The following is a 13,949-nucleotide window of genomic DNA, read 5'->3' on the forward strand; positions in this document are numbered from 1 at the left end:
GGGTGATCGGCTCCAAAATTCTACCCTTAAAGTTCCGCTTTCTTGGTCCATTTGGCACCAATTGTCTGAAATCAGCTCCCCTGAGAAACATTTGTTAAGATAGAGAAGACAGGCATACGCATCTGAAAAGGTTTTGAGGAATAATCAGAAACAACCCCTGTGAGGGAGTACAGGAAAGACTGGGCAGAAGGAGAGGCTGAAGTGCAATACCAGAGGTCTCAGCCAGTCTCAGGGAGAGCTCAAGATGAAAAGGACCCTAGGAGTTGCCCTGAATTGAGGGAAGGAGTCTGGGATCAGTTATTCAATGCAGGCTGCCCCTCAGAAAGGATGCTACCTTTGAATGAAATAAACTTGACAGTGCACCATAGTATTCCATATGCTGCCATTTAAATACTCATGATTTTAGAGGTTTTTTTTTACCTCTCTACCTTTTGTCTACCAAACTTTATTTGTCCTATTTCCTCTTCCTCCACCTTGTTGTTGGAAAGCTATACACTTTCTATTCTTCTCATTTTTATTCTTATATTTTTTGAGATGTATATTTAACAATATAATTTTCTGTCAATGTCCACGTTTAATCAGAATATCTCTACCTACAAGGGACAGGATTTGTAGCCTACTTTTATTTGTTTTCTGATTTTTCTTCTCTACCATCTCTCACAATTCCAGACTGATACATCTGCTTTATTATGTTATGTGCTAATAATTTTTAAACTTTATTTTTTCTATTTTAATAGTTTAATTTTGTTTCTCCTGAACACTATAGATTTAATTTTTTCTTGTTTAGTTACTACTAATATAAAGAAATACAATTTTTATATTGAATGTTGCAAATTGACTTTGCATTTAGTAACTATAAACTCATTAATTTTTGGAATTTATTTTACTTTTATTTTTTTTTTATTTTACTTTTTATTTTATTTTTTTCCAGGAACACATGCACTTTATTGAATGCCATCGTAGAAGGGTGTGTGAGTATAAAGGGCTGATACAGGACGTGGCTCAGGGGCAGGGCGACTAATGGAAAGTGAAGTATGTGGGAAACAGGTCACGGGCAAAGCCCTTGGCCTGGATGAGTCCTCTTGATCTATCGATAGACTTGCAAGATCAGTACTGGGATGATGATAAGCAGAATGGTTATGATGATGCCCAAAATCAGGGCCCAGATGTTGAGGCACTTGGTGGTGGAGGCATAGACCTGGGCCCCAGTTAGGTCACCAACCATCTTCGTGTCCCTAGACTTCATGGAGTAGGCGAACGCTGAAGCCCACGCAGCAGGAGTTCATGAAGAAGGTGTTGAACAGGGACCAGACGACATGGTCAGGCATGGAGGTCTCGCTGCGAATGTGGATCACGGTGGATGTCGGGGGAGCAGGGTTGTGGGGTGCCCCCAGAACAGACACCTCATGCTCCTCCTTCAGCATCTCATAGTTGGGGGGACGGTCGGTGTTGGCGGGAGTGAAGAAGGTTTGGACACTGTGGTTCATGGTGTCCAGGGAACACCAGCCATGGTAGGGTTGCTGGGATAGTTCTCCTGGAATTCATTTTAGATTCTTTTTGGATTTCAACACGAGTCATCATATTTTCTGTGATAGTAACAGATTTTTTTTTTCAATACTATTCCTTTTAGGTTTTTGTTTTTGTTTTGTATGTTGTCTTATTACACTGGATAAGGCTTCCTGTACAATATTGAGTAAAAGTGAAAGTAGTGATGGAGAGCACGTCTGTACAATTTCTGATTTCAGAGGGAAGTTTTTCAGCATCTATTAAATGTGAATTTTGTTGCAGACACTATTCTGGTTTTTAAAGTACTTCAGTGTTTTCAATCATTAATGGACTTGACATTTATCATTCTTTTCTACCACTATTAAGAAGATCATATAATTTTTTCTTCCTCTTTTTGCTAATATAGGTAAAATATATGACTGACTTTGAAATGTTAAGTTAATCTTGAATTCTTGGGATAAACACAGTTCAGTCATAACATAGTAAAATTTTTATATTTTACTTAAGAAAATTTTAGTTCATAAATAATATTTGCCTGAAAATTTTCTTCCTACTTGGTTTTTTTTTTTTTTTTTTTTTTGCAATGGAGTCTTGCTCTGTCACCCAGGGCATGATCTTGGGTCACTGCAACCTCTGCCTCCGAGGTTCAAGTGATTCTCCTGTCTCAGCCTCCTGAGTAGCTGGGATTACAGGTGCACATCAACATGCCCAGCTAATTTTTGTATTTTTAGTAGAGACAGGGTTTTGCCAAGTTAGCCAGGCTGGTCTCAAAGTCCTGACCTCTGGTTATCCCTCTTCCTGGGCCTCCCAAAGTGTTGGGATTACAGGCGTGAACCAATGTGTCCAGCCATAACCTACTTATTGTAAACCAGCTTATCCTGGCTTCTAAGAACAAGTTAAGAATTGTTCTCTTTTTTAAATTCTCTAGAAGTTTGTATAAGATTGGTGTTCTTTCTTAAAATGTAGAATTTTCAGGTGAACCCATCTGGGTCTGGAGCTTCTCTGTGTGTGTGTGTGTGTGTGTGTGTGTGTGTGTGTGTGTGTACGTTTTCAATGAAAGATTCAACTTCTTTAGTATTTATAGAGCTATCCAAAGTTTGTAGTTTTTAATTTTTTTGCATCAGTTTTAGTAAATGGTGTTTTTCTAAGAAATATTTTATTTAAAAGTTTATAATATTCTCTTATTACTTTTAGAATTTATCAAATTTGTTATGATTTCCCCTGCTTTAATCCTGATAATGGTTACTTGTATCTCTTTCTCTATTAATCTATTTGGGAGTTCATCAATTTATTGGTCCTTTTAAGGAACAAACTTTGGGCTGAGTATTTATATGGTATATTTGTTTGTTATTTCATTAATTTGTTTTCTTATCTTTTTAGTTTATTTCCCCTTATTGAGTATATTTTCTTTTTTTTAATTTATCATTTTTATATGTGCATGGTATGTTTTTTCTCCAACTACATTCAAATTTTCTCTTTGTCTTTTGATTCCAGGAGATTGAATATTATATGCCCAGATACACACACACACACACACACACACACACACACACGTTTATCCTCCTGTGGTTCTCTAAGTTTCTTGTAACTGTGATTTGGTGTATGTTGCTGATTTTGGAAAATTCATAGCCATTATTTCTTCAACTTTTTTGTCCTATTCTTTCTTTTTTTGTTTTTTAAATTTTAAATTCAGTGGTACATCTGTAAGTTTGTTACATACGTATACTTGAGTCACAGGGGTTTGTTGTATAGATTATTTCATCATCCAGATATTAAGCTTAGTACCCAATAGCTATTTTTCCTGATACTCTCTCTCCTCCCTCAAGTAGGCCCCAGTGTGTGTTGATCCCCTCTATGTGTCCATGAGTTCTCATCATTTAGCTCCCACTTATAAGTGAGAATATATGGTATTTGGTTTTCTGTTCCTGTGTAAGTTTGCTAAGAATAATGGCCTCCAGTTCCTTCTTTACATCATATACAAAAATTAACTCAAGATGGATTAAAGACTTAAATGTAAAACTCAAAACTATAAAAACCCTGGAAGACAACCTAGGCACGTGCAAAGATTTCATGATGAAGACACCAAACACAACTGCAACAAAAGCAAAAATTGACAAATGGGATCTAATTAAACTAAAGAGCTCCTGCACAGCAAAATAAACTATCAACAAAATGAACAGACAATCTACAGAATGGGAGAAAATTTCTGTCCTGTTCTTTTTCTGGCATTCCATGTAGGCATATGTGAGACTACATGGAATTTTTAAGATTGTTCCGTTGGTCTTGGATGCTCTGTGTTTCAATTTGAGTGTTTTCAATTGACCTACTTTCAAGTTCACTGAATCTTTCATAGGCTGTGCCACGTCTGCTGATGAGTGTGTTGAAGGCACTCTTCATTTATGTTACCATAGGGGTTTTTGTTCCTTGAAATTTCATCTGATTCTTTTAGTTCTCATCTCCTTGTTGACATTTTCCACTGATCTCGTGTTTTCATGTTTTCCATTACAGTTGTTAATATCATAGTCAAAGTTATTTTTCAATTGCTATCAGATAATTCTAACATCTCTGTCATATCTGAGTCCAGTTCAGTGTATAGCTTTGTTTCTTAGCAGTATGTTGTTTATTTCTTGCCATTTTGTTTGCTCATAGTTTTGTGTTTAATGTGTGCATCTTGTTGTTGGAGAGTAGAAATAGGTAGTTTTCATGCCTGTAAAGAAGCGTGCCTTCCCTTCTGTTAGGCATTGTGTGGAGGTTTGGGTTAATCTACTGAGGATGCTGGTTGGATTCGCAGTTTATTCATGCTATGCTTATCCTCGGTGTACCACATGCTTCGGATTTCTCTAACAATGTCTTTAGTTTTGGGTGGAGCCTGGTTTCCTGAGCAGGTTTCTCTATCTGCTGGACACTCAGCTTTTGTTCTCTCATTTGCATTAGCTGAGAGGGTCTGTCTCCCTTACAACTTCCCTAGCAGCACCCCACCATTACTTGTTATTTGATGCTTGTCAGCTTGGTACTAGAAAAAAGAGGGGATAATCTCTTGTTTTGATTAAACTTCAGTCTTAGGAGGCCCTATATACTTGGGTCTTGGGAACGTGACCTCAGAACTCTTGCCTTTTCACCATCTGTAGTTCTGTGTTCAGCACATATTCCTGCCTCTTCCTCTAGGAAAAGGGGATATTTCCCTGTTCCCTTCCTCCAGCTGCACTGGGTTTGTCCCAGTGCCTAAAGGTGACAATGCTTCTTGCCAAAACCACTTGTAGATGAAAGCTTCTATTTATTAGGGGAGATAAGGGAGAAGGTCTTGGCTGGTTTTATACTCCCTTCATGGTAGCTACCATTCTTATCCTCCAGGTCTGCATCATGAGGCATACTTTCTCAGGACTCTCGCCTCCTTTTCTTTTGTATGCCCAGAAGAGTCTATGCAGAAAAGACTGCAAGAAGATGTAAACTCCCCCTGTACATAGGAGTATGTGGCTCCCAGGGGCTTTGTGAACCCATACTTGACACTCCCTGATACGGTTAGTCTTTGTTTCCCCACCCAAATCTCATCTTAAATTATGGTCCTCACATCAAGGGAGAGACAAGGTGGAGGTAATTGAATCATGGGGAGCAGTTTCTCCCTGCTGTTCTTATGAGAGTGAGTTCTCATAAGATCTGATGATTTTTAAAGGGGCTCTGCTACCTTTGCTCAGCACTTTTCCTTCCTGGTGCCTTGTGAAGAAAATGCTTGCTTCTCCTTTGCCTTCCACCATGATTGTAAGTTTCCTGAGGCCTCCCCAGCCATGCTGAACTGTGAGTCAATTACACTTCTTTCCTTTATAAATTACCCAGTCTCACTCAGGCAGTTCTTTATAGCAGTATGAAAATAAACTAATACATCCCCAATTTATTAATTCTTCTAACCAAATTCTAACTGATGTCTGGCTGTGTTTGTTCCAGGTTAGCAAGTGCCATCTTTCCTCATAGGCATCTTTTTCTCCTTAGGTTTTAGACTAGCTGGTTTTCCTGTGACCTCGCTTTTCTGAAGTTTTCAAGAAAATCTTGACCTTGCATTTTTTGTTGTTTCTGTAAGGGTGGAAAACATTGTTCTTTCCCGCTCTCTATCTTCACAGCAGACACTAGAAATCCATTAATCATATTTTTAGTTTTCTTCTTATTGATTTCTAAGGGTTTGTATATTCTGGATGCATATTATTTGTCAATTTTTTTTTTTTTTTTGAGACGGAGTTTCGCTCTTGTTACCCAGGCTGGAGTGCAATGGTGCGATCTCGGCTCACCGCAACCTCCGCTTCCTGGGTTCAAGCAATCCTCCTGCCTTAGCCTCCCAAGTAGCTGGGACTACAGGCGTGCACCACCACGCCCAGCTAATTTTTTTGTATTTTTAGTAGAGATGGGGTTTCACCATGTCAACCAGTATGGTCTCGATCTCTTGACCTCGTGATCCACTCACCTCAGCCTCCCAAAGTGCTGGGATTATTGGCGTGAGCCACCACGCCTGGCCTATTTGTCAAATATTCTTATTGAGAAACTTACTCTCAGCTTCTGGCTTCTGTTTTTACTTTCTTGTGTCTCTTGCTGTACAAAAGTTTCTAAATTTGACAAATTGCAATTTTAAAATCTTTTTCTTTTATATTTAGAGCTCATTGTGTCTTGTCTAAGATATTTTTATCTACTGTAAGTTCCTGGAGATATTTTTTACTGTCTTTTTTAGAAATGCTATGATAGTTTTAGCTTCTATATAAAAAGTTTATTTTAAATTAAGTTTATCTTTGTGGTGGAAGAAAAAGATTGTAGTTCATATTTTCCTATGTGTTTATTTAATTATTTCAGTACCATTTACTGTAAAACTTTCCTTTGCCTATTTAATTGCTTTGATGTCTTTTTCAAAATTAAATTGACCACATGTATATAATTCTATTTCTGTACTCCATTCTTTACCATTGACCTCTCTTTTTTGTTACACCAATATTACAATGTCTTTATTTCTGTCACTTTATAATACATTTTAAAATCAGATAGAGTTCTCCATCTTTGTTCTTCTCAAGATTGTTTTGGCATCCCAGATGTTTTGTATTTCTTTACACATGTTAGAATAAGTTTTTCATTTTCTACAGACAGAGCCTATTAAGATTAGTCTGGCCGGTCACAGTGGCTCACACCTGTAATCCTAGCACTTTGGGAGGACAAGGCAAGTAGATCACGATGTCAGGAGTTTGAGACCAGCTCAGTCAAAATGGTGAAACCTCATCTCTACTAAAAATACAAAAATTAGATGGGCGTGGTGTTGGGCACCTATAATCCCAGCTTCTCAGGAGGCTGAGGCAGGAGAATCACTTGAACCTGGGAGGCAGAGAGTTGCAGTGAGCCGAGATCACGCCACTGCACTCTAGTCTGGGCGACAGAAAAAAAAAAAGATTAGTCTTACTCTGCATACCAGTTAGGGAGAGAATTGACATGTTAACAATATTGAGTCTTCCAGTCAATGAGCATGATATATCTTTCCACTTAGACTTTTTCAACTTTTATTTTGCCCTCCGAAGGTACACCTGCAGGTTTGTTTTATGGGTAGTGCTGCGTGATGCTGAGGTTTTGAGTCATGGATGATACCATCATGCAGGTAGTGAGTGTAGTACCCAATAGGTAGTTTTTCATCCCATCCACCTCTTTCTCTCTCCTGCTTCCAGGGGTTTTCAGTGTCTGTTGTTCCCACCTTTATGTCCATGTTTATTCAGTGTTTAGCTCCCGCTTATAAGTGAGAACATGTGATGTTTGGTTTTCTGTTCCTGTGTTAATTCACTTAGGATAATGGCCTCCAACTACATCCATGTTGCTGCAAAGGACATGATTTTATTACTTTTTATGGGTCTGTAGTATTCCATGTATATATGTACCACATTTTTTTAATTCAATTCACCACTGATGGGTACCTAGGTTGATTCTGGCTTTGCTATCATTAATAGTGCTGCAATTAACATACAAGTGCAAGTGTATTTTTGGCAGAACGATTTATTTTCCTTTGCGTCTATACCAGTAAAAGGGATTGCTGGGTCAAATGGTAGCTCTAAGTTCTTTGAAAAATCTCCAAACTGCTTTCTATACTGGCTAACTAACTTGCATTTCCACTAATAGTGTATAAGCATTCCCTTTTCTCTGTGGCTTCAACATCATCTGTTATTTTTTTTTTTTGACTTTTTAATAATTGTCATTCTGACTGGTATAAGATTATTTCTCACTGTAGTTTTGATTTGCAAAAAATTCTTTTAGCAATATTTGGTAATTTTAACTGTTGAAGATTTGGACATCTTCTGTTGAATTGATTCCTAAGTATTTTATGCTTTTTATTTTATTGTAAATCAAATGTTTTTATTGAATTTTCTTATTATTTCCTATTAGTATGTGGGAATAAAATTGATTGTTTTATATTGATCTTGTATACTGTCACCTTGACAAATTCACTGATCAATTTTAGTAGTCTAAATCAACTTTTAGAATTTTCTATAAAACAACCAAGTCATCTGTACATGGCCACAATTTAACTTCTTTCTTTCCAATATTAATAGACTTCTAATTTTACCTAAGTTAGAACATGGACTGTGCCTTTAATTTTAATTGTCTTTATTAAGATGTAACTTATGTACAATAAAATTTATCAATTTAAAAAGTATAATACAAGGAGTTTTGGCAAATTAATAAAATCCTGTAATCACCACCATAATCATGATATAAAACCCTTCTATCACTTGCCAAATTCCTTAGAGCCTTTTGCATTTGATTCCCTCCCACTTTAGCCCCATTGAGCAAAACCTCCATTTCGTTATGATAATTCCTTTAATTATTTAAACATTTATAATAGCGGTTTTAAACCCTTTTTGTGTGAATATCAACATATGAATCATCCTGGGGTCAGTTTCCTTTGATCTGCATTCTGCCACTTCAGTTTTGCCTTTCCTTGAATATCATATAGAGGAAATTATTTTTAATATCTTGTGTCATATTATACTTCTACATATATTTTTAAACTACAAAATTTCATGTATAATTTTCGTTTCACATTGTAGGTTGTTTTCTAAATAAATTTTTAAAAGACTAAGAAATATTTCTTTTATATTTACATATATTTCCCACTTCTGCTGCTCTGCATCCTTTTCCATATATCTGAGTTTCCATTTGCCCTTTCTTTTCAGCCCCCTCCCAAAAATTCCTTTAGAATGCCTTACAGTGCAGATCTCCTGTCTATGAATTCTTTCATAGTTTACCTGAAATTGTTTCTACTTGACTTTCATTTATGAAAGATATTTTTGTTAGTTATAGAATACTGTATCTATAGTTTTTTTTCTTTTGGAAGTTAAATATCTTCAAAGTTAAATAACTTTACAGATATCATTTTGTTATTTTTTGGCCTACATTATTTTTGAAACATTATTTCATCTATGGTTTGTATCATTACATTCCTGAAATGTGTAATCTCTTCCTCTCTGTCTCTCATTCAGTGCAAAAGGATGCTTTCAAAACTTAAAAAAATATCTTCTGTTTTCAAACATTTGATTTAGATGGACTTACGTGTAGTTTTATTTTCATTTATTTACTCTGGATTGCTGAGACTCTTGGATCAGTAAGTTGAAGCTATTTACTTATATTTGAGAAAATTTTAGCCTTTTTTTTCCAAACACATTTTCTGTCCTATTTTTCCTTTCTTCCTAGGACTCCAGTTGCATGTCAGATATCTTGATAGTATCCTACAATTTACTGAGACTTAAATTTTTTTTTTTTGTTTTTGTTCTCTAGATTGGATAACTTCTATAGCTGTATTTTTATTACTTCTTTACTTCTGCATTAACAAATTACTGCTAAACTCAGTGACTTAAGACAGCAAAAATCATTTATCTTTCATAATTTCTATAAATGCACAATTCTGAATCATTTGGAATTTTGAATCGTTCACTTGAGTAGTTTCGGCTTAGCTATCTCATGAGGTTGCAGTCAGATGATGACTCGGTTACAGTCACCGAAGGTTTGATTGAGGCTGGATAATCTATTTCCATGGTGGCTCACTCATGACTAGAAGGATGGTTCCTCTTCACATTAGCCCATCCATGGGGTTGCCTTAGTGTCCTTAATGTCATGGAAGCTGTCTTCCCTCAATGAATAATCTGAGAGATAAAGATAGAATCTGCTGTGTTTTTATGACCTTGGAAGTCACATACCTTCACTTCTACCATATTCTATTTGTCACATGGGTCAACAATAATTCAGTGTAAAAGTGGAATTCAGAAAGACATGAATACCAGGAGGTGAAGATCACTGGGGGCTACCCTGGAGGTTGGATACCGTTTGTATCCTCGAGTTTATCCTTTCTTCTGCAAACTGCACTTTTCTTTAAACCTATTCAGTGTTTTTTCCTTTTAATGTAAATTGTTTGTTTTATCAGTTCTCAAGTTTTCAATTGTTTCTTTTTAATAGTTTAAACAGTTTAATAGTTTTCATTTCTCTGGTAAGATCCACCATTTGTTTACGATCATCTTTTTTTGTTTATCCCCTATTTCATTATGATAATAATTCCTTTAATTCTTTAAACATTTATAATAGTGGTTTTAAATCCTTTTCATGTGAATATCAACATATGAATCATTCTGGGGTCGGTTTCCTTTGATTAATTTTTTAAAGACCATTGTTCTCATTTTCCTGTCATTTCACAGGTATAGTAATTTTTTTTATTGCATACTGGACATTGGCAATGACTCATTGTTGAGATTCCTAAGTTTGTTTTCTTTTACTTTAAGAGGTTTTTTTGGTTTGTCTGTTTTTGGGTATTTCCCCTAAAACACATTTATCTTGGTGGGACTTATATTCCAAACCTTGCCCCGTTATGAGGGGCAACAGCTGAAATTTCTTCTTAGCTCTTTTTACATTCCAGTTATTGCTCATTGCTTTCTGCTGGGTTCCTTAGAGTCTCCTCTACACATTTCTAGTTCAGTGGTTAGCCTAATATTTGATGACAGTTTATATACAGATTTTTTTTTTAAATCTTTCACTGTGGTCCCTTCTTTCTGGAATTTCTTTCTCAAATTCCAACCTCTCCGCCAGTCTTGAATTCTGTTTTCTGATACCTCAAGCTAATAAGACCAACATTTTTCTATTTGAGTTGTAGCTGTCCTGTGCTGCTTGCAGAGTGCCCTCAGAGAAAATGCCAAGTAAATGTACATCTCATTCAGAAGAGTTTCTTTCTTTCATGGGTTACATCATTTCCAGTTTTCTGATTTTGGCTGTTATTCTGCATATTTAAGTAACTGTGTTTATATTTAGTCCAGAGATTGTAATTTTTATATGCAGGAGGCTTAGTAATACCAGCTTCTCTGCCATTAACAGAATGGAATCTTGCCCTTTCATATATGAATGAGACACTAAGTAACTCATTAGAAACTTTGGGTTAGGTTTCACTCTAAGGTGATTTACAGAAATGAGGATATTTTGTTGGGGGTATCTCAATGTCAGTATTCATAGGCTTACCCCTCCTTAGGTTACTTATTTTCTTCAGTGAAGAATCCACCAATTGCTGTATGGCTAGGGGTAAAATAGACATAAACCAATTTCTCAGCCTTCTGGGAGCCTGTGGCCTCAGGGGTTTCACTGCTTATTGTGCAGAGTTTCACTTAATCTCTGTTTTCAATATGGTCTCAGCTGTATCTTCTGACCTTTATCCCCTCTTTATCCTCTCCTTCTTCCTACCCTTCCCATCCTCTGATAGCCATCATTCTACTCTCTAAGAGTTCAATATTTTTCTTAGCTTCCACATATAAGTGAGAACACACAATATTGACTTTCTCTGCCTGGCTTATTTCACTTAATATAACATCCTCCAGTTTCATCCATGTTGTTGCAAATGACAAGACTGAATTCTTTTTATGGCTGAATGATATTTACTTCTCTACACATACCATGTTTTCTTTATCCATTCATCCACTGCTGGATACTTAGGTTGATTCCATATTGTGGCTAACATGAATAGTAAGTACTGGGATAAACATGAGAGTGTAGATGTCTCTTCGATATACTGATTTCCTTTCTTTTGGATATATACCTAGCAGTGGGATTGTGGGACCACATGGTAGTTCTATTTTTAGTTTATTTATTACTTTTGAGGAACCTCTGTTCTGTTCTTCACAGTGGCTGTACTACTTTACATTCCCACCAACAGTGTAAGAGGGTCCCTTTTCCCCACATTCTCACCAACATTCATTATTGCCTGTCTTTCTGATAAAAGCCATTTATCAGAAAGACAGGGGTGAGATATTTCCTTGTTTTGATTTGCATTTCTCTGATGAATAGTAATTTTTATATTGTTGTTGGCTATTTATATGTCTTCTTTTGAGAAATGTGTATTAAGATCTTTGACCATTTTTCAATCAGATTTTTTTTCCCTATAAAGTTGTTTGAGCTTCTCATATATTCTGGTTATTAAACCCTTGTCAGATGGATAGTTTGCAGATATTTTCTCCCATTCTGTGGTGGTCTCTTCACTTTTTTTTTATTGTTTTCTTTGCAGTGCAGAAACTTTAGCTTGATGTGATTCAATTTGTCCATTTTTGCTATGGTTGCCTGTGTTTTTGAGACCTTACTCAAGAAATGTTTCCCAGACCAATAAACTCGAGTGTTTCTCCAGTGTTCTCTTCTAGTAGTTTCATAGTTTCAGGTATTAAAGTATTTAATCCACTTTGACTTGATTTTTATATATGGTGAGAGATAGGGGTCTAGATTAATTCTTCTGCAAATGGACATCTAGTTTTCTAAGTACCATTTATTGAAGAGACTGTCCTTTCCCCAATGTATGTTCTTGATGCCTTTCTCAAAAATGATTTGACTGTAAGTGCATGACATTATTTCTAGGTGCTTTATTCTGTCCCACTGGTCTATATATCTGTTTTGATGCCAGTATCATGCTCTTTTGGTTACTATACTTAGGTATTATATATATTATATATATAACCTAATATAGATTATACATATATATTAGGTTACAATATTAGGCATTTTGATAGACATTGCATTGAATGTGTAGATTACTTTGGGTAGTGTGGGCATTTAAAAAATATTGTTTCTTCCAATCCATGAATATAAAATATCTTTTCATTATTTGGGTCCTCTTCAATTTCTTTCATCAATGTTTTATGGTTTTCATTACAGACATCTTTCACTTCTTTGGTTAAGTTTATACCTAAATATTTTGTTTTATTTGTAGCTGTTATGAATGGGATCACTTTTTCATTTTCTATTTCAGAAATGCTACTCTTTTTAATATGTTGATTTTCGTATCCTGCAACTTTACAGGATTGGTCAATTCTAATAGTTTTTTTTTTTTTTTTTTGGTGGAGTCTTTAGGGTTTTCTAAATGTAAAATCACATCATCTGCAAGCAAAAACAATTTGACTATTTCCTTTCCAATTTGGATGAAGGGGCCTAATAACTTTTTATAAACATTTTTAACCAATGTTTTGTTCTCTGTTTTATGCCTCACCTTGAGAACTATGTAGTACTCTAACTTCTGAACATGTCTTGATTTTATACTAGGGATTAAATTTCTTCTTATTGGCTTTCCCATTGCAAATCTAGGTTTCAAGTTTATTAACTTCTCTATGTCTATTACTGTTTGTGTTTTCAAGATTCAGTTGACATCACTTCTCTCTTTCTTTTTGTGAGACAACAACCCTGTTCCTTTTCTGGTCATTTCAGTTGAGGTTCAATAAGAAGTAATGGTACATTTTGTATATTTAATTCCTGTTCCACGTATTTTAATATAATATTTATTTTTATTTATGTCTCCAATAAAAGTAAGCTGCATTAATTATACAAAATATTCTGTTTTTAAACTTCAATTAATAGCATTTTTACAAAAGTCAATTATGGAAAACATAGATGTCAAATAACTAAACTTAAGCTGAATATAAATATAAATTCTATAATCACCTCTGTACCATGAAATGGCTTTCTCACACCATTGTCACCTAAAATAGCAAGAGAAAAAGGCTTACCATCTCCTTTAATGTAATATGCTTGCTTTGGGTTTATGTTGTAAAGAAATTGCTAACAACAGGCAAGCATTTACATGCAGTGCTGCTCCTGCCGGACTTGCCTCAAAGTGGTAAGAATAAAAATGGCCTAGCAATGATTTCATGCCCATCTCTCCACTGGTCAGTGCAAGCCAAGGGAAACTTGCTGAGTGAAGCTAGAATTTACTTTAGAGAACTTTATTAACTTGCTTTGCTTGTGAACTTGATTTTTCAACATGATAGTGAATCCATCCACTGAAAAGTAACATCATGTGGACATTTTCAGTCTTTTACCAAACGAGCTAAAATTTAAGTGAATTTGTATGAATTTGCACGTACTTGTTATTTGTTAGAGTATTTGTACATTGAGTTTGTGCTCATCATTATACAATTATCATG

General features: G+C 35.5%; 1 pseudogene; it reads right to left on the reverse strand.

Annotated features, from left to right (window-relative positions):
- Window positions 1-1,008: 1,008 nt before the first annotated feature.
- LOC105731958 (interferon-induced transmembrane protein 3-like) lies at window positions 1,009-1,935 on the reverse strand (annotated as a pseudogene).
- Window positions 1,936-13,949: the final 12,014 nt, after the last annotated feature.

Source organism: Aotus nancymaae, unplaced genomic scaffold (assembly GCF_030222135.1).
Source record: "Aotus nancymaae isolate 86718 unplaced genomic scaffold, 86718_ANA_hifiasm-v0.15.2.pri h1tg000014l, whole genome shotgun sequence".
Lineage (NCBI taxonomy): Eukaryota > Metazoa > Chordata > Mammalia > Primates > Aotidae > Aotus > Aotus nancymaae.